We start from the raw sequence: 8,832 nt of genomic DNA, 5'->3' as shown, positions 1-8,832 counted from the left end.
AGGATTTTTATGAAGCTTATCAATTTAGACATAATGGCGGAGGTACAACTATAATGGATACTCCTACTCCTTCTCATGGAATGGTTGGTCATAAACGACCAAGACATTTATCACCAATGTCACCTAATTTGTTTTCTTCTCCTGATATGCCATCTATACCAGGTATTTCAGCTACGCCTTCCGATTCTGGCAGTGCTTTAGTAACAGAAAATCGTAGTGGCGATCCTATGAAGGCTGAAAATAGTAATATTCATGGAGGTGATCATCATTATAAACAATTAAGGACAGTTAAAACTGAATATCAAATGAAGGTTGATAATACAACTGAAGTACCATTTTATATTCCTCGGGAATCACCTTGTAATCATCCATATGAATCCTTAAGAGAAATGACTAGAAATGTATTCAAATGGCGTCCTTATAAAGCTAGTGTAAAATTTGATACTGGTAGAGCCTTTTTAAAAAATCCAGGTACTAATGCTCTTGAGTTACAAAAAGAAGCAGGTGATTGGGAAATGTTATTTTTTGAAGCAGGAGAACAATCGCCTATTCATACTTCTGTATTTCAATCAAAAAGTGATGGTGATTCATGGTATAAGCAAACATATGGAAATGATGGTTTAACATATACTGTACCTCCTCAACGATATTTATGTACTGGTTTTGACAGTGCTTTTATGATTGAGGGTAATAGAAGAGATCCTTGTTGAATGACAAAAATAGCAGGTAGAAATACTTTTGGTTTTTTTGAATGAGAGCACAATTTACATATGGATTCTCCTTGGCAACTACCCAGAGATTATTTATGTAATAATGATTTATTTTATAAAGATTCTGATAAACCCTGGGACTTTTTGGCCTAATCAATTACTTGGTGGAGATGGTAATAATATCCCTATAACTGTAACATTTAATGTTACAATTGAGCATACGTTTGAAGTGTTATTATCAAGAAGAGAAGGATATCCTGAAAATATCTATAGGAAATACCAAGAACAAGCTAAAGATCATATATTATTTGACGATCCTAGCTTATTGAAAGACGATTTAAAAACTATTTATTGTTTTACAGATATATATAATGGGGAAGATTTTGTTGATCAAAATAGTACTTTCAATTATTATATACCAAAATGTTATCCTATTGTAATAAATGGAATAAAAAAAATTTAATATTTGAAATATATATATTTACGTTTTAAAATTTGTTATATTTATAGTACAATTAGTTAGAGATATATTGCAGTAGCTTCCTCGTCGCTGTAGCCTTCCAAATCGTCTTTTATTAAGGTTACCTTTTCTTCTCTTAATTCGCATCTTTTGAGATATATTTCGTACATTCTGGCTATTGTAGATTTGCGGTATTTCCAAATCATCTTCAGATGTTGTTCCTTGATTATCTTTGTAATTTCTGTCCTTAACATAAACATATAACATCTATTTTTAAATGCATCTTTCTCACTTGAGACATATGCCCAAACATCTTCAACACTATTACCGTTAGCAGATATAATTATAGGTGTTTTAGGTACTATCATGTTATCCTTGTACTTTACATTTCCTAATAACGATGGATTGCCTTCAAATAATTTTTTAAATTCTTGAGCAATTGAAGGAGTTGTAATAATAAGTTCTTCACACTTTTTAATATGAGTGAAAATACAGCTTTGCAGCCAAAACTCAGACAATCTATCGTTATTAGGATTTAAAATTCCTCCGACTTCATATTTTTTGTAAACACTTGTTAATAAATTAGTAATAAAACTTTTCCCAGCGTTACTTTTTCCAATTAAAAATAAAGTTGTTTTCTTAGAATCCTTTAATGTTAAAACATCAAATATACTATCAAAAAAATACATAGAATTATAGCCATTACTACAAGATATATTTTTTAAAAAAGATATTAATAATCCTACTAAACGAGTTACAGTAACGTTAGTATCTATAATGTGTCTTCTCATTATATTGTGAAAAGATATAACTTGAAAATTAGATTGGCTTCTTGTATAAAGTTTATTTATAATATTGTTAGTATTGTTAGGTGGTAATTTTGAATGACATTTAGAAAATTCCGTATCTTTTTTCAAATAATACAAAAGCATAGAATATGAAGTTATATTATATTTTAAAAACAAAGTTGTAAAATCGTTGAATTCACTTAATTTTAATTCAAAATTAGGTTTTTCATCAAATATTAAGTCGGAGAAATCTGTAACATAAACGGATTTATGTACCTTATCTTTAGTTCTTTTTAAAATATTGTTGTTGTCTTTGGGATTCATACTCAAGTTTTCTTCTGAGCTTTTCGTTAACGTAGTACATATGGTCGTCATAGGTACAGTCGTCATAGTCTTCCGACGAAAGTAACTTAACAATCCCGCTTGTTTTAATCTCGGGTTCGTATGCGAGACATTGCGAACAATCGAGGCAACGGTCTTTGCACATTGTTGGTTTATAGCCAACACGGCGCCAGATGTAACTAATTGTATTGTTGTAATATTCTGATGACTGAACAACTTTGATCTCAGAAGATTGACCACACTGCCCACATTTTTTAGCGTTAGCTGAGCGCCCAGTACGAACGCAGCCGTCGCACTTGACCATAAAGTGTTGTCTGTTATTGCTAACACAGACTGTATCGTTTGCAAGCGTAGTTGATATTCCACAATCTCTACACCTAATTTAAAATATTAAATTAAGTTTTGAAATATAATTATATCATTAAAATATATAATATTATTACCTGCCCCGTCCAACTTCTGTGAAATTACTTCTTGTGACCACTCCTGGGTCAATTTGGAAAGCATTAGTACGCCGATCGAATGGAAGTAAGAGCAAGAGGTGGTAATGGAATCCTCTATTACATCCCTCATGTGCGGCGCAGATAATGGGTTTACCAAATTTTTGCACATTTTGACCAATAGATGACAACATAAGATGTATAGGTCTGCATCCAAACTTGCCAAGTAGTTTGCTGCCAGTTGATTCCAATCGTATGTCGGTTGTTGGGCTTGAAATATTTCCATATCCTGCATCATTGCCCTCATCTTTCTTCTCTGTTTCGTATTCTTGCATGCTTGTTCCTCCTCTTCTAAAATACAATAGTCATTTATCAAACTTGTATAGCACTCATCTATTTCTCCACTATTATTCGGAAAGTATATGTCACTATTAAAAATATACTCTTGACTAATTGCTGAAGGTCCACATTCCTCATCCTCTACAACTTGCATTTTCTTTTTCTTTGGATTTGATGCTTGTGGAAGCTCAGATACTCTTGGAGTTATTGGAATCTTTTCAGTATCAATGTCACTTTGAATATCAAAATCAATACCAAGTTCGTTCTCGTTGGTAAACATTTTTGAAAATGATAATTAAAATAATATCGCTCTATTTATACCGTTTCCATTCCTGTTCTGTAAAATACGCAACCGAAACTTATCACAACAATATACATACAGACCTAACAAAAAGACCTACCCATCTCCCCAAATAGGTCCGCTAATTCTAAACAGGTCCCCTGTGTGGTCCATAATCTAGATACGGGGACCTTTTGTTTAGAATTAGCGGACCTATTTGGGGAGATGGGTAGGTCTTTTTGTTAGGTCTGTATGTATATTGTTGTGATAAGTTTCGGTTGCGTATTTTACAGAACAGGAATGGAATATATATTCAAACTTTTTGCATATAAATTTTAATTATGGCTGCTCAAGCAGGTATTGAGCAGATGTTTAATGCTGTTAAGGATTTTTATGAAGCTTATCAATTTAGACATAATGGCGGAGGTACAACTATAATGGATACTCCTACTCCTTCTCATGGAATGGTTGGTCATAAACGACCAAGACATTTATCACCAATGTCACCTAATTTGTTTTCTTCTCCTGATATGCCATCTATACCAGGTATTTCAGCTACGCCTTCCGATTCTGGCAGTGCTTTAGTAACAGAAAATCGTAGTGGCGATCCTATGAAGGCTGAAAATAGTAATATTCATGGAGGTGATCATCATTATAAACAATTAAGGACAGTTAAAACTGAATATCAAATGAAGGTTGGTAATACAACTGAAGTACCATTTTATATTCCTCGGGAATCACCTTGTAATCATCCATATGAATCCTTAAGAGAAATGACTAGAAATGTATTCAAATGGCGTCCTTATAAAGCTAGTGTAAAATTTGATACTGGTAGAGCCTTTTTAAAAAATCCAGGTACTAATGCTCTTGAGTTACAAAAAGAAGCAGGTGATTGGGAAATGTTATTTTTTGAAGCAGGAGAACAATCGCCTATTCATACTTCTGTATTTCAATCAAAAAGTGATGGTGATTCATGGTATAAGCAAACATATGGAAATGATGGTTTAACATATACTGTACCTCCTCAACGATATTTATGTACTGGTTTTGACAGTGCTTTTATGATTGAGGGTAATAGAAGAGATCCTTGTTGAATGACAAAAATAGCAGGTAGAAATACTTTTGGTTTTTTTGAATGAGAGCACAATTTACATATGGATTCTCCTTGGCAACTACCCAGAGATTATTTATGTAAGAATGATTTATTTTATAAAGATTCTGATAAACCCTGGGACTTTTTGGCCTAATCAATTACTTGGTGGAGATGGTAATAATATCCCTATAACTGTAACATTTAATGTTACAATTGAGCATACGTTTGAAGTGTTATTATCAAGAAGAGAAGGATATCCTGAAAATATCTATAGGAAATACCAAGAACAAGCTAAAGATCATATATTATTTGACGATCCTAGCTTATTGAAAGACGATTTAAAAACTATTTATTGTTTTACAGATATATATAATGGGGAAGATTTTGTTGATCAAAATAGTACTTTCAATTATTATATACCAAAATGTTATCCTATTGTAATAAATGGAATAAAAAAAATTTAATATTTGAAATATATATATTTACGTTTTAAAATTTGTTATATTTATAGTACAATTAGTTAGAGATATATTGCAGTAGCTTCCTCGTCGCTGTAGCCTTCCAAATCGTCTTTTATTAAGGTTACCTTTTCTTCTCTTAATTCGCATCTTTTGAGATATATTTCGTACATTCTGGCTATTGTAGATTTGCGGTATTTCCAAATCATCTTCAGATGTTGTTCCTTGATTATCTTTGTAATTTCTGTCCTTAACATAAACATATAACATCTATTTTTAAATGCATCTTTCTCACTTGAGACATATGCCCAAACATCTTCAACACTATTACCGTTAGCAGATATAATTATAGGTGTTTTAGGTACTATCATGTTATCCTTGTACTTTACATTTCCTAATAACGATGGATTGCCTTCAAATAATTTTTTAAATTCTTGAGCAATTGAAGGAGTTGTAATAATAAGTTCTTCACACTTTTTAATATGAGTGAAAATACAGCTTTGCAGCCAAAACTCAGACAATCTATCGTTATTAGGATTTAAAATTCCTCCGACTTCATATTTTTTGTAAACACTTGTTAATAAATTAGTAATAAAACTTTTCCCAGCGTTACTTTTTCCAATTAAAAATAAAGTTGTTTTCTTAGAATCCTTTAATGTTAAAACATCAAATATACTATCAAAAAAATACATAGAATTATAGCCATTACTACAAGATATATTTTTTAAAAAAGATATTAATAATCCTACTAAACGAGTTACAGTAACGTTAGTATCTATAATGTGTCTTCTCATTATATTGTGAAAAGATATAACTTGAAAATTAGATTGGCTTCTTGTATAAAGTTTATTTATAATATTGTTAGTATTGTTAGGTGGTAATTTTGAATGACATTTAGAAAATTCCGTATCTTTTTTCAAATAATACAAAAGCATAGAATATGAAGTTATATTATATTTTAAAAACAAAGTTGTAAAATCGTTGAATTCACTTAATTTTAATTCAAAATTAGGTTTTTCATCAAATATTAAGTCGGAGAAATCTGAAACATAAACGGATTTATGTACCTTATCTTTAGTTCTTTTTAAAATATTGTTGTTGTCTTTGGGATTCATACTCAAGTTTTCTTCTGAGCTTTTCGTTAACGTAGTACATATGGTCGTCATAGGTACAGTCGTCATAGTCTTCCGACGAAAGTAACTTAACAATCCCGCTTGTTTTAATCTCGGGTTCGTATGCGAGACATTGCGAACAATCGAGGCAACGGTCTTTGCACATTGTTGGTTTATAGCCAACACGGCGCCAGATGTAACTAATTGTATTGTTGTAATATTCTGATGACTGAACAACTTTGATCTCAGAAGATTGACCACACTGCCCACATTTTTTAGCGTTAGCTGAGCGCCCAGTACGAACGCAGCCGTCGCACTTGACCATAAAGTGTTGTCTGTTATTGCTAACACAGACTGTATCGTTTGCAAGCGTAGTTGATATTCCACAATCTCTACACCTAATTTAAAATATTAAATTAAGTTTTGAAATATAATTATATCATTAAAATATATAATATTATTACCTGCCCCGTCCAACTTCTGTGAAATTACTTCTTGTGACCACTCCTGGGTCAATGTGGAAAGCATTAGTACGCCGATCGAATGGAAGTAAGAGCAAGAGGTGGTAATGGAATCCTCTATTACATCCCTCATGTGCGGCGCAGATAATGGGTTTACCAAATTTTTGCACATTTTGACCAATAGATGACAACATAAGATGTATAGGTCTGCATCCAAACTTGCCAAGTAGTTTGCTGCCAGTTGATTCCAATCGTATGTCGGTTGTTGGGCTTGAAATATTTCCATATCCTGCATCATTGCCCTCATCTTTCTTCTCTGTTTCGTATTCTTGCATGCTTGTTCCTCCTCTTCTAAAATACAATAGTCATTTATCAAACTTGTATAGCACTCATTTATTTCTCCACTATTATTCGGAAAGTATATGTCACTATTAAAAATATACTCTTGACTAATTGCTGAAGGTCCACATTCCTCATCCTCTACAACTTGCATTTTCTTTTTCTTTGGATTTGATGCTTGTGGAAGCTCAGATACTCTTGGAGTTATTGGAATCTTTTCAATATCAATGTCACTTTGAATATCAAAATCAATACCAAGTTCGTTCTCGTTGGTAAACATTTTTGAAAATGATAATTAAAATAATATCGCTCTATTTATACCGTTTCCATTCCTGTTCTGTAAAATACGCAACCGAAACTTATCACAACAATATACATACAGACCTAACAAAAAGACCTACCCATCTCCCCAAATAGGTCCTTCTCTTCTTGATATCCTTCTCTTCTTGATAATAACTTTTTAAAGGTATGCTCAATTGTAAAATTAAATGTTACAGTTATAGGGATATTATTACCATCTCCACCAAGTAAATGATTAGGCCAAAAGTATATCTGTTACTTTAAATGATTTTCAAAATAATGTTGTACATATGAAGTAGGATAAGGTGACTTTTTTTGACCAAAAAATCCTTCAAATTAATTAAATTTTTTATAAACTCTTCTTTTAAAAGGAGCAGCATCACAATAATTATCAATTTCATTAGTAATCATTGTTTGAGCTCCTTCAAAATCATTATCAAAATATGTTTTCTCAAAATCTCTAAATAAAGTTTCTCCTGCTTCATTAAGTGTAACATTAGTTTGATCAAATAATAAATCGTTAATTTATTTTCTTTGATCATATTTACAAATTATTATATGAGGATGTTTAACATAACCACCAATCAAATCGCGGATACGTTCTCACTTCTATTTCTGCATCCGCATCCCAATTAAATCTTTTGTCCCAGGGTTTATTAGAATCTTTATGAAAAAAGTCATTATTACATAAATAATCTCTGGGTAGTCGCCAAGGAGAATCCATATGTAAATTGCGCTCCCATTCAAAAGAATCAAAAGTATTTCTACCTGCTGTTTTTGTCATCCAACAAGGATCTCTTCTATTAACCTCAATCATAGAAGCACTGTCAAAATTAGTATATAAATGTCGTTGAGGAGTTATAGTATATGTTAAGCCATCATTTCCGTATGTTAGCTTATACCATGAATCACCATCACTTTTTGATTGAAATACAGAAGTATGAATAGGCGATTGTTCTTCTGCTATAAAAAATAACATTTCCAATCACCTGCTTCTCTTTTTAACTCAAGAGCATTAGTTCCTGGATTTTTCAAAAAGGCTCTACCAATATCAAGTTTTACACTAGCTTTATGAGGACGCCATTTAAATACATTTCTAGTCATTTCTCTTGACGATTCATATAGATGAATACAAGGTGATTCCCAAGGAATATAAAATGGTACTTCAGTTGCATTATCAACCTTCATTTACTATACAGTTTTAACTGTCCCTAATTGTTTATAATGATGATCACCTCCATGAATATTACTATTTTCAGCCTTCATAGGATCGCCACTACGATTTTCTGTTACTAAAGCACTGCCAGAATCGAAAGGCGTAGCTGAAATACCTAGTATAGATGGCATATCAGGAGAAGAAAACAAATAAGGTGACATTTGTGATAAATGTCTAGGTCGTTTACGACCAACCATTCCATGAGAAGGAGTAGGAGTGTCCATTATAGTTGTACCTCCGCCATTATGTCTAAATTGATAAGCTTCATAAAAATCCTTAACATCATTAAACATCTGCTCAATACCTGCTTGAGTAGCCATAATTAAAATTTATATGCCAAAAGTTTGAATATATATTCCATTCCTGTTCTGTAAAATACGCAACCAAAACTTATCACAACAATATACATACAGACCTAACAAAAAGACCTACCCATCTCCCTAAATAGGTCCGCTAATTCTAAACAGGTCCCCGTGTCTAGATTATGGAATACA

Source organism: Hydra vulgaris, chromosome 05 (genome assembly GCF_038396675.1).
Source record: "Hydra vulgaris chromosome 05, alternate assembly HydraT2T_AEP".
Lineage (NCBI taxonomy): Eukaryota > Metazoa > Cnidaria > Hydrozoa > Anthoathecata > Hydridae > Hydra > Hydra vulgaris.
This window is presented reverse-complemented; position numbering follows the sequence as displayed.